Below are 25,000 nucleotides of genomic sequence, written 5' to 3'. Positions count from 1 at the left end.
AGATGAACGGAGCAAAGTACAGAGAGATCCTGCTCCAGAGCGCTCAGGACCTCAGACTGATGTAAAGGATCACCTTCCAACAGGTGAACGACCCTAAGCACAGAGTCAAGACAACGCATGGGTGATTTCGGGACAAGTCTCTGAATGTCCTTGAGTGGCCCAGCCAGAGCCCGGACTTGAACCCAATTAAACATCTCTGGAGAGACCTGAAAATAGCTGTGCAGCAACGCTCCCTTTCCAACCTGACAGAGCTTAAGAGGATCTGCAGAGAAGAATGGGAGAAACTCCCTAAATAAAGGTGTACCAAGCTTGTAGCGTTATACCCAAGAAGGCTTGAGGCTGTAATTGCGAACAAAGGTGCTTCAACAAAGTACAGAGTAAAGGGTCTGAATACTTATGTAAATGTGATATGTCAGTTGTTGTTATTTATGGATTTGCAAACATTTCTAAAAAACTGTTTTTTCTTTGTCATTATGGGTAATTGTGTGGAGATTGATGATAAAAACAACAACAATTTAATCAGTTTTAGAATAAGGCTGTAACCTAACAAAATGTGGAAAAAGTCAAAGGGTCAGAATACTTTAATTTTATGATACACAAAGATAACATACATTTATTTTAGATGTTTTGCACCTGTTACTGAGATGGTTGTCTTCTTATCAACTTTCCTAAACCTTACCGTCATTCTGAATGCAGGGCGCGGGTGAATAAAAATTCAATCTGTTGGATATCCTAACTATGGTTGGAATCCAATATTACACATCCCTTTGCAAGCCAGCATAATATGACTTGAAAGGCTGATGTGGCTTGTAAACCAGGAGTTTCCTAACACAACTGTGTTAGGTTAAAACTAGGCCATCAAAGATAGGCCTTATGATATACACTGTGTACAAAACATTAAGGACACCTGCTCTTTCCATGACATAGACTGACCAGGTGAAAGCTATGAGCCCTTATTGATGTCACTTGTTAAGTCCACTTCAATCAGTGTAGATGAAGGGTAGGATACAGCTAAAAGAAGGATTCTTAAGCCTTGAGACAACTGAGACATGGATTGTGTATGTGGGCCATTCAGAGTGTGAATGGGCAAGACAAACGTTTTAAGTGCCTTTGAAAGGGGTATGGTAGTAGGTGCCAGGCACACCGGTTTGTGTCAAGAACTGCGATATTGCTGGGTTTTTTTTCACGCTCAACAGTTTACTGTGTGTATCAAGAATTGACACAACTGTGGGAATCATTGGAGTCAACATGGGTCAGCATCCCTGTGGAACGCTTTCGACACCTTGTAGAGTCCATGCCCCGTCGAATTGAGGCTGTTCTGAGGGCAAAGAGGGAGTGTAAATCAATATTAGAAAAGAGTTCCTGTATACTGTATGTATGTGGTCAGGGATAGCTTGTGCCTGTATAACAGTTTCCCTGTAATCCAATAGTGCATTTCATCAACACTTAGGGTAAAAAATATTCAGTTCACTGAGAGCTTTATAGAGGGCACTACAAAGTAAACATAGATTGTATCAACTGAAGTTTCTTCTGGGAATAGTCATTCTATTCTATTCTATAAAATTCTAAGCAGGAAGCATGAAGTGGCCAATCAGTGACAGTGACAACAGCAAAGCATGCCCAGTCAGGTCCACTGTAAGACACACAGCAAAATCAATAGCGTACATTTAAATCTGAAAGCGTTAAAGGGATGCTTCTGGATTTTACCTACTTCCCCAGTCAGATGAACTCGTCGATACCATTTGTCTCTGTGTCCAGTATGAAGGAAGTTAGAGGTCATTTTTGTGAGCCAATGCTAACTAGCGTTCGTGCAATGACTGGAAGTCTATGGGTATGACACACTATTGATCACGAGAGTGATTAGTCAATATTACCTAGTCGTAATTATCTACATAGGACTAGACACCAGAGGTCTCACTCTCTGTGATACAGCTTAAAAAAAATAACAACACTGAAAAATGCTAATGGGGCATTGATTTGACCATGATTCTACATCTTTTCTTTTTGTACCTCTCAGTCCCTCTCAGTGGGGAGAGTCCCCCACAGTCCCCCACTAACACACGCAGTCCCCCACTAACACACTAACTCAAGCAATCAAGATTCCCACCTTTGGGGAATTTGCAAGGTTTGGCACGGCCGGAGTGCAATGGCCGATCCTGGTTGCCTCTGCTACAACATAGCGGTGACATGTTCTGTTATTGTGACACCGAAATAGAATGATCATACGATGTGTCCCAAATGGCCCCATAGTCCCCCATAGCCCTCTTGGCAAAAGTAGTGCACTATATGGAGAATAAGGTACTGTTTGGGACACATCCATAGACCACTGGACAACAATGACCTCTTGACCACACACACACAGTCAAATCCTGCTTAAACGATAATTGGTGATTTTTGCCAAACCCCCCACCTCTCAATTGATTGATACAGACCCGTGTACGCCTCTTTTACCACCATTTCCATGCATATTGATTATGTATATTGATCACACCTAACCCAACAGGAAAGCTTTTCCCCCCTCCTTACCATAACATTAGGTCTCATTCAGAAGGATGTGGCCCAGGGGACCACTTTTCCAGTTTCCCTATCATAAGAAGCTTGACGCATCACATAATTCCCCCTCATACGTAAATGGGACTTTATATGGGGAATACCCAGAGCAAGTGACCTATGTTAGTTGGTTGTTTCTCAGGTTGAATGTGTAAGGAAACAGACAGGTAAAACTGTTGTAAGAAGGCTGCTATGTAGGCTATCTACTCTCTGCAATTACACACTACTACTGTAAAGAGGGACCCAGTTATACATAGGCCTACTTTAGGTTTATCTGAATCTCATGGTAAACATAAATATATTTCAATTAGTTAGAGATATGGGAATGGGATTTTAAATACCAACTTAACTTTACCCGAATTAGTGAAATGTAGATCACAAAGCCACCCCACACTCCAAGAGAAAGCACAGGAAGAATGACGCTACAGCATGAAGCTGGTTGAGAGAACGCCAAGAGTGTGCAAAGCTGTCATCAAGGCAAAGTGTGGCTACTTCAGAGAATCTCAAATATAATATACATTTTGATTTGTTTAACACTTTTTTTGGTTACTACATGATTCCAAATGTGTTTTAAAAAATAGTTTTGATGTCTTCACTATTATTTTACAATGTAGAAAATAGTAAAAATATAGAAAAACCCTTGAATGAGTAGGTGTGTCCAAACTTTGGACTGGTATTGTACATATACAGTGCCTTCGGAAAGTATACAGACCCCTTGACTTTTTTCACATTTTGTTATGTTACAGTTTTATTCTAAAATTGATTAAATAGTTTCCCCCCCCCCCCTCATCAATCTACCCACAATACCCAATAATGACAAAGCAAAAACTGTTTTTTGGAAATTTTAGCAAATAAATATTACATTTACATGAGTATTCAGACCCTTCGCTTAGTACTTTGTTGAAGCACCTTTGGCAGCAATTACAGCCTCAAGTCTTCTTGGGTATGATGGTACAAGCTTGGCACACCTCTATTTGGGGAGTTTCTCACATTCTTCTCTGCAGATCCTCTCAAGCTCTGTCAGGTTGGATGGGGAGCTCTGCTGCACAGCTATTTTCAGGTCTCTCCAGAGATGTTCGATCAGGTTCAAGTCCGGGCTCTGGCTGGGCCACTCACCGACATTCAGAGACTTGTCCCGAAATCACACCTGTGTTGTCTTGGCTGTGTGCTTAGGGTCATTGTCCTGCTGGAAGGTGATCCTTTGCCCCAGTCTGAGGTCCTGAGGGCTCTAGAGCAGGTTTTCATTAAGGATCTCTCTGTACTTTTCTCTGTTCATCTTACCCTCTATCCTGACTAGTCTCTAAGTCCCTCCTGCTGAAAAATATCCCCACAGCATGATGCTGCCACCACCATGCTTCACTGTATGGATGGTGCCATGTTTCCTCCAGACGTGACGCTTGGCATTTATTTCTCATGATCTGAGAGTCTTTAGGTGGCTTTTGGCAAACTCCAAGCGGGCTGTCATGTGCCTTTTACTGAGGAGTGGCTTCCGTCTGGCCACTTCACCAGAAATGTCTGACTGATAGAGTGCTGCAGAGATGGTGGTCCTTCTGGAAGGTTCTCCCGTCTCCACAGAGGAACTCTAGAGCTCTGTCAGAGTGAACATTGGGTTCTTGATCACCTCCCTGACAAGGCCCTTCTCCCAGGATTGCTCAGTTTGGCTGGGCGGCCAGCTCTAGGAAGAGTCTTGGTGGTTCCAAACTTCTTCCATTTAAGATTGATGGAGGCCACTGTGTTTTTGGGGACCTTCAATCCTGCATAATTTTTTTGGTACCCTTCCCCAGATCTGTGCCTCGCCACAATCCTGTCTCGGACCTCCACGGACAATTCCTTCGACCTCATGGCTTGGTTTTTGCTCTGACAAATACTGTCAACTGTGTGCCTTTCCAAATCATGTCCAATCAATTTAATTTACCACAGGTGGACTCCAATCAAGCTGTAGAAACATCTCATGGATGATCAATGTTTCCATTGGATGCACCGGAGCTCAGGATGCACCGGAGCTCAATTTCGAGTCTCATAGCAAAGGGTCTGAATACTTATGTAATAATGTATTTCTGTTTTTTTATATTTATTTTATACATTTGTAAAAATGTACATTTTAGAATAAGGCTGTAAAGTAACAAAATATGGAAAAAGTCAAGGGGTCTGAATACTTTCCAAAGGCACTGTATATACCGTTCAAAAGTTTGGGTCACTTAGAAATGATCTTGTTTCTGAAAGAAAAACACATTTTTTGTCCATTATGTCAATTTTTTGTCCCACAAAACACCAGTCTCAACGTCAACAGTGAAGAGGCGACTCCGGGATTCTGTCCTTCTAGGCAGAGTTCCTCTGTCCAGTGTCTGTGTTCTTTTGCCTATCTTAATATTTTATTTTTATTGGCCAGTCTGAGATATGGCTTTTTCTTTGCAACTTTGCCTAGAAGGCCTGCATCCCGAAGTTGTCTCTTCACTGTTTATATTGAGACTGGTGTTTTGCGGGTACTATTTAATGAAGCTGCCAGTTGAGGACTTGTGAGGTGTCTGTTTCTCAAACTAGACACTCTAATGTACTTGTCCTCTTGCTCAGTTGTGCACCGGGGCCTCCCACTCCTCTTTCTATTCTGGTTAGAGCCAGTTTGCGCTGTTCTGTGAAGAGAGTAGTACACAGCGTTGTACAAGATCTTCAGTTTCTTGGCAATTTCTCGCATGGAATAGCCTTAATTTCTCAGAACAAGAATAGACTGATGAGTTTCAGAAGAAAGTTATTTGTTTCTATTCGAAACTACAAATGCTGATGCTCCAGATACTCAACAAGTCCAAAGAATGCCAGATGTATTGCTTCTTTAATCAGCACAACAGTTTTCAGCTGTGCAAACATAATTGCAAAAGGGGTTTCTAATGATCAATTAGCCTTTTTAAATTATACACTTGGATTAGCTAACACAACATGCCATTGGAACACAGGAGTGATGACTGCTGATAATGGACCTCTTAACACCTATGTAGATAGTTTGTTAAAAAGCGGCCGTTTCCAGCTACAATAGTCATTTACAACATTAACAATGTCTACACTGTATTTCTGATCAATTTGATGTTATTTTAATGGACAAGAAAATGTGCCTCTCTTTCAAAAACAAGGACATTTCTAAGTGACCCTAAACTTTTGAACAGTAGTGTGTGTATATATATATATATATATATATATATATATATCATGTTCATATTTATAGAATGTGTGTATGGTTTATTACATTAACTCATACTGAAATAAACCATGCCCATCTTATCCTTAATACTGATTATTTATCATGCTCGATGTATTGTTTGTGAAAAAGGTCTAAATCCAATCGTTAATAGGGCCACTTGTGCTGATGCCCAGCCATTGGTGTTGAAACTATCATAAGTAGCAAGACAACACGGACACCCGAAATCACAAACTTCATCCTAAGGAGTATTGCTATAAGTGAAATATTAGTATTTGCCAATTCTTGCAATTGCATGGGACTGGTACTGTACAACGGTCCATTCGTTCCAACCATGTCTACATCGTCTCAGGAAACTGCGGCCCGGAGCAGAGAAGAGAAAGGGAGGGGAAGCGGGGGAGAATAGAAAGAGAGGGAGGTAGAGTGCGAGGGAGCCCGATCCGAAGGGAGGAGTCAGGCGAGGGAAAGAGCAGCTGGAGTTCTACACTTCGCCCTCTTCTCCTCGAAAAGCATACTTAATGTAATAACAACAGTCCACACGTTTTTGTAAACACTTATGTTGTCTTATTCATACAGGTTCATCATCGGCCATCGTCAGGTATGCAGGGAGGCTCACAGTATTAGTTCAGTGTTCGCTCTATTCAGAAAACTGTGAAAAGGAGAAAGACGCGGAAAAGAAGGAAAAGTCTGGCAGAGCGGTTTTCGGAGTTGGTGTCTCACAACTCCAGAGCGCGAGAGGCACATCTGCAACAAGCGAAAAAAGACTTCACTTAAGAGAAGAAGACAGAAAAGATCAAGAATTATTGGAGGGAAACATCCTTCGAACACGTAAGTGCAAAAAACACGACGAGGCATGATGAACTGTTCCCTTTGAACATTTTGCTCTTTGCTGGCTTTGAAAGTTTTGAGGGAGAAAACACGACGTCTATTCAAAAACTGTCAGAGGTATCACGTTTCAAATAAGTTGGAATTTCATAGAAGTCCACAAATCGGAGGGTGGTGATGAAATAATAAAATTGTATGAAAACTCAACTTATTCACAAATATTATCACACAAAATTACTATTTATTTTCCTGGATGCTTTCTAGTTGTTTTCTACTTTATTTAAAGTTACAAGTTGACCCATTGCACATTTTCTCAACTTTGCCTATGTAATTTCTTAAGTGATAGAAACTCACACTCACTGTTAATTCAACACAATGGTTGTTAAAGTGCGTTTAAAGTTATTTTATGGAAGGTTGAAGCTATTCTTTTTGTAAACACTTTAATGCAAAAGTAATTGCATTGTTGAGAAGTGTGGGCTGAAACAACTTTGGGAACTTCCACTACAGACACACAAACTTTTTTGGACTTTTGCCTAAATAAACGCACGGGGCATGCATATTTAGGCCTACATGTGATCATATTTCAGCGCGATTTTACCAAGTCGTGCCTGTTATCGATTCGGTCTCATCCATTATGCCTAATATGAGTTATGACTGCATTACTATAATTTATGGAACATTTTCCTGAATCGTGTATAGCCTATTCTGATAACAATCGAATGCAATCACTGATGTCTCTATTTCTACAATCAAAATATGAATGTTGGAATACAAGTAGGCCAACATTTATTTAACAAGGCACAGCCTTTACAAGGCACAGACCTATATAATGAGCATTTGATCGAGTTTGACAATAGTAGAACACTGACTGGGTTATATCAAATTAAATAGAAACGTTCTAAATATAACATTTAATTTCTGAGTTGAAATACAGGATATGCTACTAAAAATTAGTGCGGGCACATTTGGATACTTCCCCCAAATATTTTATTGCCCATATTATAATCAGGCCTAATTATTCGGCCTATAATTTTTAGTCTTTTATCCATTGAGTTTTCTGCGTATGTACTTTTCGGTCCGTTATGTATCATGGCAGCACGCCTCCACATGTGGAGATATTTGTTTTAAACTTTTCCTTCTGCTCCCCGCCAGCTGTTCCACATTTTATCTGCTTGTCGGATTCGCTGTGAGTGACTGGTGGACCGTTTGTGTCTCGGGTTTCACGCCGCTATACAAACGACGAAGGTTCGAGGCGTTCAGCCGTGCGGTGACGGCTCAGCCAAACCTTCTTTGACACTTGGCAAATTATTAACGGAGATCTAACTGCCTTGAGAACGAGCAGTAAGAGTTGAATGCAAAACAATAGAAGTTTAAGAGCTTGTGCAGATAAAAAAAGCTTTCCCCCCCCCTCGGGTTAAGAACATGGTCATCTGGATTGGACTATGCCAGTTTAATGCCCTTATGAAAAATCTGTCATGTGCTGCCTTTTTATTTATTTTTTGCCATGCGTGTTTTTTTTTATACAATTCTTAAGGTGGTAATTTGTAAATAAATAAAAACATTGCAAGAACATATAACCCACTTAATTTAGTGACTGTTTTTACACACAATCTTTTTTTAAAGCATACTTTTGTTTGCATGAGCCGAAATTATGCATTTATTTCTGAAATCAAATGCATATTAGGCTAGCCTACTGAATAATCATTTAATTGATAAAGGAAACGGATAAACTATTTTGCTGAAATAATATTTGGTAAGTGGAATATATAAACCTTTATTTTAGCCTACTTCTCAATAGATTATTTTTCATACTCAAAACATGTGTTTGGTACAGTAATATAGTGCATTGGTATCCTTATCTAACCAGGACATTTTTAGTAATGCATTTAGCCTTTTAATCAACAGGAACAACGTGTTTGGCTTCCACAAATCCTAATGTTATACCTCAATTCGATAAGGCCTACCTGCATTTTATTTTGAAATTATAATCTGTTATTTTATTTCCAGAGGATGCAATGGACATAAAAAATATTCTACCATTTATATATTTCTGGGTTTTTGCTGTTGAGTTTGATTTACCGCAATAGTAGTGATTGATTGTCGACAGAAATCTCTTTGACAGAGTGCATTTTTCCTGAAGAATGTGTGATTGCTTACCTCCAGATTTAATGATCACAAAAGCAACACGAAATGTCATTATATTAATTTGAGCTCTATTTAGCCTTAATGGATGGCAGATATTTTCCACGAGAAAATGATGCTCTGAAATAACCACAGATTGGCTCTAAGTACATGTGTATAATAATGTGCATGGAGCCAGAGATATTTTATGATTTAATCATATTAAATATGAATGATATCTGATGAACACACTCAGTGTTATAAATATGTATGGCGTTACTGGTTTTACAATGTCTCCAGAACAGAACAGAGCTCAGCCAGGGGCTGCAGCTTCACTTGAACAGGTGCAATTTTACAAAACAAGGACTGCATGTCATAAATGATTCAGCAACAGTGATAAATACACACAATGTTTAAAGATGATAATCTGGTATTTAAAAAAAAAAAAGGCACATTGAAGAGACCTGTTTTTTTTTCTTCTCTGCCAGCGGAGATGAATCAGTGCCTGTCTGGTGAAAAGGGGCAATCTGTAACTCACAGTCCCACGGATAGGGAAGGAAACTGGCGGATAACCCCTATCCTTCCTCAGTCCGTCAGAAAGCAGAGCAGCCCTTTATCTCCGCATTAGCACACCTTTACATTCAATTATGCGTCGCTGCAAAAACACTAGGCAGTGCACCCGTGACCTCTCCAGCCTGCCCAATATAGGACCTGTCACACAAGCAGATGTTAATGCACAAAGATGACACTCTATTACCCTCTTAAATCAAGGACCCCTCCTCCTCGCCCCGGCCCGCAAATCCACTGTTCTAGGCAGGCCTCTGTCCTTAGGCCCTTTTACATCCTAGAGGAAGAATACCTGTTATCAGGTGTGTATGCATGTGGCCCTAATGACGTGCTAATGGGCATCTATAAAGGCACACTCATAGATAGCAAGTGTATTGCTCTGCCAGGTTCATTTAGGGGAAGTTGTTTTGATCAAAGATAAGGGCCAAGGCATTTTTTGTAGCATTTATTCAAATTTTTGGTTTGTTGTGGTGTGGATCCCTGGGTATGTGGCAGATATGGGGTGCGATTCCTGCCGCGGTACCGACAGGCCGCTCGACGGTCACGGGTGTCAATATGACGAACGGTTTATCATACAACTCTTTAGCAGAGCGCTAAGTACTTCTATCCCACAAACCACCGCTTACATTAGCAGGTGAGGAGAGGTGCAGTTAGCTCATCTATTCAGAGCATGTTGGCAGAAATAAGTAAACATGGCATCACAATGGCTATCCAATCCATCTTTCCCCTACGTGTGAGTATAGCCGCTTCATGAATAGACGGGCCCCAATAGGAGTCGCTCACTTTGATGATTCTGAACTTTGATATATCGACATGAAATCGAAAAGGCACAGTTGAGGGGTGGGGTGGGAGAGAACAAGTACAGGAGAGAGAAAGAGTGAGAGAGATATTGAGGAGGAAAAAAGGCAGCAAGACAGGAGACGGAGGTGCATGTGTGATGAGTGAGAGGCTCCTTCGCCTCCTTGTAAAAAGTTTGGGCTGTGGCAGTTCGCCGCCAAGTGTAGCCTACGCCAAAGTGTCTGGATGCATTTGCGTGTGAGCGGAGAGAAGAAGGGGGGCAGGCAGGCGTGCGGCGTGGCGCAGCACGAGGGCTTCTCCTTGGCTCTCCTAATCCCCAGGCCCAGCCATCCCTTCAGGGCATGCCTCAGATCTGGCTCTCCTAGCTCTCCGCGTGGACCTACCCGGCCTCCGCCAGCCGATTTAATATGCTATGTGTTCCTTCTCCCCCAGCTCCCCTCCACCTCCACCAGCTGCGTCCCAGAGCGGGACCCCCCCCCCACACCCTGCTTCAAGGAGCCCCACTTAAGGCACCTTTCACTGGGCTCATGTCTTTTGCAAAGTGAGGGGAGGGGGGTGGTTGATCTGATGAAGGGGGATCAGAGAGAGAGAGGGACAAGTGTAATGACATGCCTATACACACACATGCATTTAGATAAACCCACACATCCACACCCTACACATGGACTTCCAAATGTGCTCTTACTCCACCTGCATGTTTTAAAATGCAAACGCACCTCGATATAAAATATCCCCATCATAGACATGTTTTACATGCACGGAAGCACGTACACTCGCACGCACACGCACACACACAGGAGCGTGCAAGCAAAGTAGCCAGTAGTTCTTCTTTCAGAAATGGGGGGGGGGGGGGGGGCAGAACTCAAGCTGCCGTAGAGGCTGAGAGTCAGAGTGGCTGTTTCTTTTCCAGGGCTTTGGCCTCACGGAAACCCAGATTGGACCTGCCAATTAGCCTGGTCAACCAGCTTCCCTGAGAGAGAGATAGAGAGAGTGTAACAGAGAACGGGAGGGAAAAGAGAGAGATAGAGAGAGTAACAGAGAACGAGAGAGAGAAAAGAGAGAGAGTAACAGAGAACGAGAGCGAGAAAAGAGAGAGAGAGTAACAGAGAACATGAGAGAGAAGAGAGAGAGAGAGAGTGTAACAGAGAACAAGAGAGAGAAAAGAGAGATAGTAACAGAGAACAAGAGAGAAAAGAGAGAGAGTAACAGAGAATGAGAGAGAGAAAAGAGAGAGTAACAGAATATAAGAGAGAAAAGAGAGAGAGTAACAAGAGAACGAAAGAAAAGAGAGAGAGTAACAGAGAACGAGAGAGAAAAGAGAGAGTAACAGAGAATAAGAGAGAGAAAAGAGAGAGAGTAACAGAGAACAAGAGAGAGAGTAACAGAGAACGAGAGAGAGAAAAGAGAGAGTAACAGAGAATAAGAGAGAGAAAAGATAGAGAGTAACAGAGAACAAGAGAGAGTAACAGAGAACGAGAGAGAGAAAAGAGAGAGTAAGAGAACAAGACAGAGAAAAGAGAGAGTAACAGAGAACAAGAGAGAGATAGAGTAACAGAGACCGAGAGAGAGAAAAGAGAGAGAAACAAATGATTTACTAGAAGAAAAAAAACAAGATGAATGCAGGAGTGAATGAGCGCTAGCAGACTCCTGCATGAACCCCAGTGTGTATCAGCGGGCGCCTGCGTTGTCTTTTCTCACACACTCGAGTACAAACAGAATACAAATGGCGGCAGGTCGCGCCTGGCTGACGATGGAGCTGGACTGCGCTCGTCTCCTCCGCTGTTAGCCCTGAGCCGCTGTAAAAGCGTCTTTGCGGCTGCTGTGTGAAGTGTGGCAGCAAGAGGTGAAGTGAGCTGCCGGCCCATTTGCCTGTGGTGTGGTGGGCTGTGTAAAGTTGAGACGCTGAGCTTGGACAGTGGAGTTGTAGTTCCCGACTTCCAGGGGTTTTTGGGTCTGTTATTGTAGATGTGGCATTGTGTCAGGGGCTTGATGCGAGCCAGTTGTGGCATCCGTAAGGGGGCCTGCTCTCCGTCGTTGTCCAGGGAGTGTGGTGACGGCCAGGGGACAGATGAGGCGGCCAGCTCACTGTGAACAATGATCTGTCACCCCCCCCCCCCCCCCTTCCTTGTGTGTGTGGTGTGTGTGTGTGTGTGTGTGTGTGTGTGTGTGTGAAGCCATGCATCAGGCTGCTGCACGAAGACACACACACACACTTGGACAGGCTCAGACAGGCGCATGCACGCACACACACAGAACAACTGCGGGAGAGGTCAATTGAAGGCAAGGGAAGGGTCACTGATTATTGTGATTGGGACTGAATGGGAGTTCATTTTTTGTACACCCCCCAAGTCTGTATGAGAAAGATCATTTCTAATATCAATTGCATAAATAGCTGTTTGGAATGATTTTGTTGCATTGCTCAGACTGTTCTGCTACTCAATGCTACACAACGTGTTTTGTATTTGCTGTGCCCCATGCTGGCCTGGTTATCTGCGTTAGTGAGTAAGCCCCGTGGGTCTTAGTGGAACCTGGGGGTCGAGATTGAGGACGGGGACATTGTTTGAATGTCAAATGCCAATCCCAAGGTTAATACCTGAATATAGTTCAGGCCCAGTTGCCCCCTCCCTTCTGCAAACATGTTTTAAATGAGTGCCTCTTCCCCTCCTTCCCCTCTTTTCCCCCCTTTCCCCTTCTCCTTCACTTCCGTCCTCTTTTGCGGGGAATTTGACCCCCGTTCCTCCTCTTCTCTAGGGGCCAGTGGGGCCTCCTCTGCAAGTGAATGCTAACAGCCCCTGCCTGTAAGACAAAAAATGCCTCATCTTAGAAAAACAAAAGGGGAACTCTACTATCGGAGCAAATTTCTTGCCCGACCTGAAAGGAGGCCTCTTTTGTCTGGATGGCATTTGAAGACTAATCGTTTTTTCTCATGCAAAAAGCACTCTGTCTTAAGAGCTGGGCCTCGGAGAAAGAGAAAGAGAGGGAGAGAGAAGGAGCTAGTGGGGGCTGTGTTTTAACAATACTCCGCAGGGAGCAAGGAGGAACGGGGGTTGGAGGGGGCGCAGGGGGGGATTCCTCTCCTTTGCTTATTTTTTAGACAAAGCCCAGTTCCTTGCAGGGTTGAAGGGAGAAAGGTGGGAGGTGGTGGTGGTGGTGGTGGTGGGGGCTAGAGGAGGGAGTGGGAGGTGGGAGGGATCCAATAGTTTTTAGTTCCTTGAAAAGAGGGGGGCGGGGGGAGTGGGACTCCAGCCGTTTCTAATGACGGTCTGTCATCGGGGCTCCCCTACCTGCCAGAGGAAACCTCAGGGCCCGACACTACACTGACTCCGACAGGCTTGGCTTGGGGAGAAAAAAAGTGGGCTTCGGAAATGTATAGAGCAACAGAAATATGAACTTGTATATGGGCCCCTAAAACGTCTTGGGCTATTCCAGGCCTGACTGGTGTTTTTATTAAGAGAGGTCGACATGCTTTGGAAATAGATCTTATTCATGAAGAAAAAAAAACAGGGCTGGACTTCCCAAAGAATTCATTATGTTCCCCTTTCCCAGAAGCCTCGGTGCTCCGCAGGTCCCAGCCGTGCCTCGGAGGACGCCGAGCGTGTCGCACCGTGTCGCGTGACTTTGTAAAGCCTCCCTCAGCGAGCAGGGGAGTGCGAAGGGTTCCATTTGTCAAAGGTGCCCGGCAGTTTTTTTTCCTTCTCAACACTTTCCCGGCTCCGTCCCAAACTCATTGTCTGAGCTAAGGCAGGACATTAGTCACCGCGGTGCTAGTGGAGCCTGCGGGGCTGTGGGACCAACCAACGCTGTTCTGGAGCAGGGACTGCTAGTCGGACAGAGAGAGAACTAGAAGAGGGAAAGAGGAGGAGTGATGGAGAGTGTGTGAAAGAGGGAAGGGGAGAAGAAAGAAAGAAAGAAAGAAAAAGGGAGAAAGAGCGAGTGTGGCTGTGTGTTTGAGAAAGAGAGATATAGTGTGGAGAAAGGAGAGAGAGCATTAGAGGTGTGGAGGAAGGAGAGAGCATTAGAGGTGTGGAGGAAGGAGAGAGAGCATTAGAGGTGTGGAGGAAGGAGAGAGAGCGTTGGAGGTGTGAAGGAAGGAGAGAGAGCGTTGGAGGTGTGGAGGAAGGAGAGAGAGCGTTGGAAGTGTGGAGGAAGGAGAGAGAGCATTAGAGGTGTGGAGGAAGGAGAGAGAGCATTAGAGGTGTGGAGGAAGGAGAGAGAGCATTAGAGGTGTGGAGGAAGGAGAGAGAGCGTTAGAGGTGTGGAGGAAGGAGAGAGAGCGTTGGAGGTGTGGAGGAAGGAGAGAGAGCATTAGAGGTGTGGAGGAAGGAGAGAGAGCGTTAGAGGTGTGGAGGAAGGAGAGAGGGCATTAGAGGTGTGGAGGAAGGAGAGAGAGCGTTAGAGGTGTGGAGGAAGGAGAGAGAGCGTTAGAGGTGTGGAGGAAGGAGAGAGAGCGTTAGAGGTGTGGAGGAAGGAGAGAGAGCGTTAGAGGTGTGGAGGAAGGAGAGAGAGCGTTAGAGGTGTGGAGGAAGGAGAGAGAGCGTTAGAGGTGTGGAGGAAGGAGAGAGAGCGTTAGAGGTGTGGAGGAAGGAGAGAGAGCGTTAGAGGTGTGGAGGAAGGAGAGAGAGCGTTAGAGGTGTGGAGGAAGGAGAGAGAGCATTAGATGTGTGGAGGAAGGAGAGAGAGCGTTAGAGGTGTGGAGGAAGGAGCGAGAGCGTTAGAGGTGTGGAGGAAGGAGAGAGAGCGTTAGTGTGGAGGAAGGAGAGAGGGCATTAGAGGTGTGGAGGAAGGAGAGAGAGCGTTAGAGGTGTGGAGGAAAGAGAGAGATCATTAGAGGTGTGGAGTCTATAGCTCTACCTCAGGTCTCAGTGTGTAAGCCCCTGCCCTGTCTACCCCCCAAAGCTGCGTTCACAAAGAGATTTACAAGACAGGTCTCCGGTGTGCTGCTTTGCCGCCATGCATCATGAGTGTGTGTGTGTGTGTATGTGTGTGTCGAGCGTATGCACGTGAGAGAGAGAGGGTGTATTTTTCTGGGTTAAATGTGCACTGTGAGAAGACATGTTTTTTCTTAGAAGGTTACCCAAAATGAATGGGTCCTAACTAGTTAGTGCTAACCAGAAGGAGGGTATGAGATGACTTATTCAAGAGAGGTGGTAGGGGGTGTGTGTGTGTGTGAGAGAGAGAGTGTGTGTGTGTGAAAGAGTGTGTGTGTGTGTGTGTGTGAAAGAGAGAGAGTGTGTGTGTGTGTGTGTGTGTGTGTGAAAGAGAGAGAGAGAGAGAGAGAGAGAGAGAGAGAGAGAGAGAGAGAGAGAGAGAGTGACATCACACATACAAGGGATCCTGTTAGCTTTTGGAATTATTTATAAAGCTTGGCTTTTGTGTGGCTCTGTAAATCCCTGTCTCCTCCCATTACTGCCTATGACTCTACCTGCTCCACCTTCAACCCCAAATGCTCCCTCTGCTACTGTACTGAGTCTCAGTGAGTGCTGATCTAGGATAAGTTTAACCTTTTAGATCATAATAAGATTAGAATTATGCACGGGAGGGCTGATCCTAGATCAGGACTCCGACTCGGACACTCTTTATAGACACCAGTTGTATATATTCTGTTTCTTTTAATGGGCAAAGAAGTACGAGATCAAAACAACGACTGTTGTTCCAGTCGTTCCTATATGGGTTCTATTATTTAGTAGAAATCTGGTTGTAGTGACACGCCCAATTCTGAGACTTCAGAGAAAATCACAAAGTTATACTGACCGTCACATATGGGCTTGATTGCACTGTAGAGTTTTGTGTGCATTTATACAGAGTCCTGGTGGACGGTTTAGTGCGTTTGAGATGGTGTATGTTAATGTTACCTTCATTGAAACAAGCTGCGGTGTGATTATGGCTCAGCTCTGGAGATATGAGCAGAGCGCTGAGCTAGCTTCCCGTTTCTCCCGCTGGCGTAGAGATCAATGCAAACCGGCTAACACAGCCTAATAACCCATTTACACATACATTGGGAAAAACATTTACATACATCGACCCTTAAACTGATAAAGTAGGTCCATGTCCTAGAGGTAAGAGTTATTGTGCTTGTGAGTGATTAGCTCCAGTGCGCGTCTCTGTGTATGTGTGTGTGTGAACGCGGGAGAGCCCTCTCCCGCGACTACCAACCAGTCCTGTGTGTGATAGGTGCCAGATTGTGTAGCTGCTAGCCAGACTGTCTCTGCCGATCAGAAAAGAGAGAGAGAACGAGAGGAAAAAACTTGAGAAAAAGAGAGGGGGGTTATTACAGTACAACGTTCCTCTGATCTGATTCATCGCCGACTGTCTCTCCTGCAAAGGGTGAACTTATTATCCCTGTCTCAACCTCCAGAACGGTGCCAGCTGCTCCCCATGTTTCCCAATTAACCCCCGGTACCCGTCTAACGCACCAATTAAGGCTTCCTCCTCAACGTTTTTATTTGCACGTATTAGCATGCTAGCGTTGCCGTAGTGCCGGGAGCCCTGGGCTGTGTTCATTGGGCACCGAATGGAAGAAAACGGACTGAAACAGGGACGGACTACCTGGTCCTGTCCAATAAGAAGAAGGAAAATGTGTTATCCGTTGTTAAAACGTTTTGAAACTATTTTGTGTCCTAATGAATACAACCTTGGTCTGGAGGGATAACTGAGAAGCAAGCGAGTGTGGAGAGTGTTTAGGAGGCGTCCTAAGCGATGGCTTTACGGCCCCCAGAATTTATTTCGGGCGGCAACGCAAACAGCTGAAAGGCGTAAACACAGCCAGATGTTGGTTAGCTTCCTGACTGACAACGGCTCCAGGGCCCGAGGGAGCTGCCAGTGTAATTACAAGTCTTGCTCCCCGCGTTTTTTCGTGGCCTTTTCATTCGGGAGCTAGTCTGTATGTCCCTTTTGAGTGTAGGGGGAGGTTTTTTTGTCGCCCACTTGGAAATGCTGTGAGTTGTATGATAAGGCACGTGGATGTTATTGCATATCTCAATGGAGTTTGAACCAGACGTGTTCTTTTTTTACTGGACTTGCAGTATCTTCAAATTCAGTCTCCACTCCGATGATATTCACTCTTGTGTGTTTTGAAACGGGAAGTGCAACTTCAGTAGACCTTTAGGCCGAGCTCTGGGACGTGTGTGTGGGTGCACCTTACTGACACTGTGGGAGAGAAACGGGGGCTTTGGGGAGCGCCAATCCCTCTGAGAGTAAGCGTGTGTGTGTGTGTGAGAGAGAGAGTGAGAGTGAGCCGGCCCTGATGGGGGGGCTTTTCATGAAAGTGAGACTGAAGTGTTATCTTCCTACCAAACTAGTGGTGCTGTTGGGAGACACGTCAGCCATAGGGGAGCTGGCTGAGCTGAGCTGCCTGGGAGTCTCTGACTAGGACTCCCTCTGTGTCTCTACTTCCTTTGATCTACCACTTTCTCAACCATACTCATGGTACAGTACAGAACAGTAGATTACAGAACAGTAGATTACATTACAGTAGATTACAGAACAGTAGAGTAGATTAGAGTACAGTAGAGTAGATTACAGTAGAGTACAGTACAGTAGATTACAGTACAGTAGAGTACAGCACAGTAGATTACAGTAGAGTAGATTAGAGTACAGTAGAGTAGATTAGAGTACAGTAGAGTAGATTACAGTAGAGTACAGTACAGTACAGTAGAGTAGATTACAGTACAGTACAGTAGAGTACAGTACAGTAGAGTAGATTACAGTACAGTAGATTACAGTACAGTAGAGTACAGTAGAGTAGATTACAGTACAGTAGAGTACAGTAAAGTACAGTACAGTACAGTAGAGTAGATTAGAATACAGTAGAGTAGATTAGAGTACAGTAGAGTAGATTAGAGTACAGTAGAGTAGATTACAGTACAGTAGAGTACAGTAGAGTACAGTACAGTACAGTAGAGTAGATTACAGTACAGTAGAGTACAGTACAGTAGAGTAGAGTAGAGTAGAGTACCTACTTGATTACCTGCCTTTTGTATTTAGTTGTGTTTATTTATGAAATCACTCACTCCCTGAACTTGCTTCCCAACTCTCAGCGCACTCCTTGCACCCGGTCATAGAGTTTGTTTTATACACGTGATTCATAGCATTGCGTGTTTTAAGAGGAGTTACTTAGCCGCCTCATTAAGTGAGCCTCAGTTCCGCCACAACAAATGAACTAGGCCCAACTCCCCCACTTCCCTCTCCCGCTTCTTCCCCCGTCCGTCACAGCCATGCCATGTTAAAAGACTATTAGGGCTCTGATAGCATTCTGATAGCATGAGCAATCGCCAGGCGTTCTTGGCCGGAGCGGGTTGAAGTTATTTCCTCGGGCAGTGTCCCAAATGGTACCCTATTCCCTACGTAGCATACTACTTTTGAGCAGAGCATTGTTGACCCTGATCAAAAGTAGTGCACTAAATAGGGAATAGGGTGCCATTTGGGACTCGGACTCAGTGGGTCCACCTGGTAGAAGGAGAACAGATGATAAAACAGAATCATCAGAATGTAGTGTGGAATGTGTGACTCAGTTTCCCTTTGAATGCCTTTCTTCCCTTTTCACTTCCTCTGTCTGTTCATCCTCTCCTTCTCCCTCCATCCCTTCATCCCTCTTTGACTTCCCATTGAACAAGGGTCTAATTCCAGGACTTCATTTTGCAATGTGATGGCATTCCTTTATTTTGCCCTGCTCTCCGCCCTCCCTCCCTCCCTCCCTCCCTCCCTCCCTCCCTCCCTCCCTCCCTCCCTCCCTCCCTCCCTCCCTCCCTCCCTCCCTCCCTCTCTTTATCGCCAGAGAGCCAAACACCAGTGCGACTTCATCTCGTCCAATCATCCCCCCTCTAATACACTTTAAATGGGGCGGCCGCGAGGGTCTGGACGGAGAATTAATAACAGCCAATAAAGCGCACCTCCGGGGCATGGCGGCGAGTCTTTAAGTAAACATTTTGACTTCTTGAGGGGGGGGGGTGTCGGGGGCTAGCGACTTGATGAATCGTCGCGGAGCTCGGGCGAGGGCTAATTTCTCACTTAGCCGTCCTGATGAGGCCTGCCTAATAGGGGCCTGTGCTGCCTGCTTTGCCTTGCTGATTGTCTGCTTCATGGGTTGGGTTGATTATTGTGCTGCGTTATTATCACGCTGGCCCCTGGCTGTTGTTCCCCCGCAGAGGCCCTGCTCTGTCATCAATCACATCATTCACTACCCTCCTCTCCTCCACTCACTCTGGTCTGTGCTGTACCGTTTATACCAGTGACAGAGAAGAAGGAGAGAGCAAAGAGGTGGGGTGCGAGGAAAGCAGAGCGAGAGGGAGAGAGGGGGCGCGCGGGAGAGATTTGTGAGAGAAAGAGAGGGGGAAAAGAGAGAGAGAAAGTTGGAGAGAGAGAGAAAGGAAAAGACAGATACAGAAAAGGGAAAGAGAGCGATGGAAATATAGAGAGGGGGAAAGTAGGGAAAATAGACAGAGACAGAGGGAGAGTCGGAGAGCCCAGAGGGAACTGGGGGATTAGAGTGTGGAAATGAGAGGGGGACCAGCAACCTGTGGGCTCAGCCTCTGGACAGACAGACGGTCACGGTCTGGGGGAAGTTGAAGCAACAACTCCATCACTCCACTGGAACTGCCTCTGTGTCTGCATCCCAAAGGGCACCCTATTCCCTACTTCTTTTGACCAGGGCCATAAAATAAGACCCATATGACTCAAGAGGGAGCCAGAGATCAAGATGACCAGAAGGAAAAAAACGTAACCTGACCCGACCGTCCTCCTCCCACTCCTGCTAGCTTTCGTAGATTCTGCCATTACTCTCCTGAAGTTGCTGGTAATAGGCTACACGAGGAGTCGGGCAACCTTTCTCATGTGGAATGCCAATTGATCATACTATTTCTACCGATCTGCGTGCCAGTTATGGTTTTCATATTCACATTTTCATGGAACAGTTCAATTTCATTTATAATAACGTCTTCGTATCTCAAAGTCATTGTCAAGTGGCTAATCAAAATTCGATCCAAATCTAAATGAAAATGATACAAACCTTAAAAAGTTACTTCTATTGTCATTGTCAAAACCAACCTATATAAAGCCAACAAATAAAACATTGCAACCTGCAGGTAGAAAATATCCTGATAAAAATAAATATCCTATAAATCACATTGGCTTCGCATGGCCTGTCTGCAATGAACTTGAAACATTGTATCAACTATTAACTTAGGTCAGGCCTGAAGCTGGTGCTAGCAAACTTGCAACATTTAATCAAATATTCTAGGCCCTCAGAGTTTCTCACACTTCAAGTGAGCTTTAAGCCAATCAGAAATACTATCAGATCTCCAAATGGGCACATGTATAAGTCAACATTTTTGGTGCAGGCCAGGTAGCCTATAGGCCTACTTCTTTCTATGTGTAATCAGGTGTACCAGGTTACTCAACATTGACACGGGCGCTCCAAACTAAAGACAATGACGAAATTGACAAAACTCGAAATGGAATTAAATAAACCAAAACAAAAATGTCCAATCCGATAATGAAAACGATAGAAGACTGGAATCATAATATATTGAACGCGTTAACAGAAATGACTGTAACCAAACAAACATTGTAGATTAGAAATGAAAGGAATTAACGGTAAATGTAATACTGGTGATATACAGTGGGGCAAAAAAGTATTTAGTCAGCCACCAATTGTGCAAGTTCTCCCACTTAAAAAGATGAGAGAGGCCTGTAATTGTCATCATAGGTACACTTCAATACTTATTTTCCACCATAATTTGCAAATTAAATTCATGAAAAATCCTACAATGTGATTTTCTGGATTTTTTCTCTCTCATTTTGTCTGTCATAGTTGAAGTGTATCTATGATGAAAATGACAGGCCTCTCTCATCTTTTTAAGTGTGAGAACTTGCACAATTGATGGCTGACTAAATACTTTTTTGCCCCACTGTATGTAATGAGGAATTAATACACTAACAAGCAAACACAAACAATTCACACAATTAAGTTAGGAGACAATGAATGAGCACAAATTGGTGTGAGAGAGAGCGCATTCAGGAGAGAGATGTGCATTGTGCATATTAGCCACGCTCCCTTTCTTGGACTGCGCCATCCCCTAGGCCTGCGCAATGGATGAGTCTCGGCCTGCGCAATGGATGAGTCTCGGCCTGCGCAATGGATGAGTCTCGGCCTGCGCAATGGATTAGTCTTGGCCTGCGCAATGGATGAGTCTCGGCCTGCGCAATGGATGAGTCTCGGCCTGCGCAATGGATGAGTCTCGGCCTGCGCAATGGATGAGTCTCGGCCTGCGCAATGGATTAGTTCACTGAGATGGGCACGAATGAGACAGGTGTCTCATGTGCCATAAAAAATACATTTATATAAACACTACATGACTAAAAGTATGTGGACACCTGCTCGTCGAACATCTCACTCCAAAATCATGGGCATTAATATGGCGTTGGCCCCCACTTTGCTGCTATAACAGCCTCCACTCTTCTGGGAAGGCTTTCCACTAGATGTTGGAACATTGCTGCAAGGACTTGCTTCCATTCAGCCACAAAAGCATTAGTGAGTTTGAGCACTGGTGATTAAGCCTGGCTCGCAGTCGGCGTTCCAATTCATCCCAAAGGTGTTCGATGGGGTAGAGGTCAGTTCCTCTTCGACAGACCATTTATGTATGGACCCCGCTTTGTGCATGGGGGGGGGGGGGGGGGGGGGGGGGGGCATTGTCATGCTGAAACAGTAAAGGCCTTCTGTAAACTGTTGCCACAAAGTTGGAAGCTCAAAATTGTCTGGAATGTCATTGTATGCGCGTTAAGATTTCCCTATAGTGGAACTAAGGGGCCTAGCCCAGACCATAAAAAACTGCCCCAGACAATTATTCCTCCTCCGTCAAACTGTACAGTTGGCACTATGCATTGGGGCAGGTAGAGTTCTCCTGGCATCCGCCAAACCCAGATTTGTCTGCCGGACAGCCAGATGGTGAATCATGATTCATCACTCCAGATAACCTGTTTCCACTGCTCCACTGCTTCAGCACTCAGCTGTCCCGTTCTGTGAGCTTGTGTGCCCTACAACTATGCGGCTGAGCCATTGTTGCTCCTAGACATTTCCACTTCACAGCACTTACAGTTGATGGGTGCAGCTCTAGCATGGTAGAAGTGTGACTGACTTGTTGGGAAGGTGACATCCTAGGACGGTGCCACTTTGAAATTGACTGAGCTCTTCGGTAGGGCCATTCTACTGCCAATGTTTGTCTATGGAGTTTGCATGGCTGTGTGCTCGATTTTATACACCGCTCAGTAATGGGTGCGGTTGAAATAGCCAAATCCACTAATTTCAAGGGGTGTCCACACATGTATATATAGTGTATTTGCTACTGCTCGACAAAAAACAAGTTTTGGTCGATCCAACAGTCTATTCGACCAAACAATCGACTAATTGTTGTTAGCCTTAGCACCCAGTGTGTCCAGCTGTATGAGTTGACTGTATGTCAACTATGGAAGTACATTATCTTGGGAAGGACGTCTGCTTAACGCAATGCCACAAGTCTAATGATATGAATGGATCCTCTATGGAGACATTGCGTTAGGGATGACTATGCAAATATGAATGGAAGTTCTACTGTATGTGGACAAACTGTATTAGCTATCTAGAGGTCTTTATGAGTGTGAGTAGTTGTATGTGGAGACATGGAGAGGAAGGCCTCCTGTGGAGATGGAGGGAGGAAGGGAGGCAGGGATGGAGGGAGGGAGAGATGGAGGAGAGGAGGCAGTTCGATGGTCCCCAGGGCCATGCAAGGAGACCCCCTCTCAAAGCCGTACCTGCTCCCTCTACAGCCCCCCTACCATCTCTCTGCTTGATCCCACTCACTATGAGGTGTGTGTGTGTGTGTATTAGTGTATGTGCATTTTTTCATCAACAAAGGAATTCCTCTGCTTCCCCCCATCCACTCCCTAGGGTCCCCTCTCTTCCTGATGCTGTGCATACATACACTTGTAGATGAAAAGTCACACAAGCCCATACAGTGTACATACACTCGCACACAGAACAGCTCACACACTCTCAAATACAGTAGAGAGCATCTCTCGCTCTCATTTTGACACCTGCTGAGGTACCCAGAGTGAAAAAAAACAGTGGTAAACATACTAAGCAAAGTACAGGAGAGATGTGTGGGTAGAGTAGGTTCAGGTTTTGTGGTGTCTTGCTTGAGAGCATTCCCGAAGCGTGGTGTGTCGTGTGCCGATACGACCCTCACTCTTTGCTCCGCTTTGAATTCCATGCGGTCACTTAACCCCATTTTAGGGCCAAAGACTCAAAGTGGTGAATTTAGGCGGGAAACTTGTATTTACCATGACGAACTGAATGGCTGTGGGGATTCAAGTCAAGATGGACCAACGTACTGGTTTGGAAATTACGGACAAATGACGGCAAGACGTCACGTATTGTATTTCTTGGCTGCTGCCGTACAGAGAGAGAGAGAGAGAGAGAGAGAGAGAGAGAGACCGTTCCACCAAGGGAAAAGGGCTGACTGCTTTTTCCATTGTTTCAGTCTTGGGGACTTTTGGGGTCCCAGTTGCTCTTCGTACACCAGTGCGACTCAAACAAATACAGTGCACAATAAATAAGCTAATAGGCGGAGGGCTGGGGGAGCGAGGAACGCTAGAGGATGCCGGAGGTTTCCGTTGTGGCTCTTTATTTGTCCCTTATCTATTGGGTAGCAAGCGCAAAAGAGGCATCGTGTAAGCATTAAGATTACATCGTGTGGGTTTGTTACCCAGGAATGTAACGATGCACTCAGCTCGTCGCTGTGTGAAACGACACACGGTCCCTCGCCAGTCCTCCAAAGCATCTTAAGTAGAGAGGTCTGGGAGACGGAGGCACTCGACGAGCATAATCGCATTAGCTCCGCCGAAAGCCACCGATGGGCTGCGTTGTTGCACTGTTTGTCCTTGACAACAACATTTAAACCAACCCTCTCCCACGTGCTTTGCAGGCGCACCTCCCCACTCCCAAATAACCTCATGGATTTGGTACTTCGGACAAAAAAGCCCCAGTTTTGTTGAAATTATTCCTCCTGAGGTGTACCTGTCGGAGACGGGTATATGTTTGTGGACTTCTTTGAAGGGTAACAGATGAGGATCATAGCTATTTCCCCCCTCCATTTCAGGTCTGGTTCATTAGTCACTTCATCTAGAACTCATTGGCCCACAAACAGTTCAGATGTCAAGGTGTGGTGTCGCCCACTCTGACAGAACAATGTCTAAACGTGTGAACGACTTAGAGTTTAAACAGCCCGACCATGTCACTGAACACAAAAGGGTGAGAAAGAGCTAGACTGAACAAGTTGAATGGCATGTGTATCTGCGAGTGTGTGTGTGTGTGTGTGTGTGGTGAGGCGTAACTAATTGCTACTAAATGGCCCTTACTTCAGGGGACGATCCCCCATCAGCTGTAGGCCAGACTAAGTGCCATCTGGGCACAATGTTAAGTCTCATCCCTTTTGAATGGGACCCACCACCCAAATCCTCCATCCAGCAGAGAATCCCTCTTCCCGTTCCCCTCCCATAGGGCCAAGGGCATCCCCATATCCCCATCAGTGCAGTGTTGCACACAGCATGGCGACCTAAGTATGTGCTATTCACTCAATGACACCATTGAGCTTGTAATTGTGAACGTCTCTCTAGTCTCTTCAATGTGGGGATTGACCTGGGGATTGAACCACCAACCTCTGACCATTTGGTCACACTTGAGGTTCGCTAACCGCTCCACCTCTCAGCTGTTTCTCTCGGGCTTGCCTCCCGAATGGCACACTATTCCTAATATAGTGCACTACTTTTGACCAGAGCCCTATCCTTCAATCCCCCCCCCCCCCCCCCCCCATCCCTCTCCAAAGCGAGTACATGGCCCCTTGCAGAGGGTTTCTGGTTATACCCACTACCTCCTCACCCCACAGTGTTTTAGTTATTCCAGCTGTGCTTGAGCTCTTAATG

At 45.1% G+C, this 25,000-nt stretch overlaps 1 protein-coding gene across 3 annotated transcripts in view; it reads left to right on the top strand.

Moving 5' to 3' along the window:
* The first annotated feature begins 6,189 nt into the window (after window positions 1–6,189).
* Window positions 6,190–25,000, top strand: part of LOC110489888 (transcriptional activator GLI3) — a 128,231-nt gene continuing 109,420 nt past the window's right edge. For all 3 annotated transcript variants that reach the window (XM_021562848.2, XM_021562850.2, XM_021562847.2), the window contains exon 1: window positions 6,190–6,565. The gene's annotated coding sequence lies outside the window, so the exon portion shown is untranslated. The remainder of the gene's footprint in view (window positions 6,566–25,000) is intronic.

The sequence above is a fragment of the Oncorhynchus mykiss genome, chromosome 15 (assembly GCF_013265735.2).
Source record: "Oncorhynchus mykiss isolate Arlee chromosome 15, USDA_OmykA_1.1, whole genome shotgun sequence".
In the NCBI taxonomy this organism is placed as follows: Eukaryota; Metazoa; Chordata; class Actinopteri; order Salmoniformes; family Salmonidae; genus Oncorhynchus; species Oncorhynchus mykiss.
Note: the sequence above shows the minus strand (reverse complement) of the source record. Positions and strands in the feature narration are given on the sequence as shown.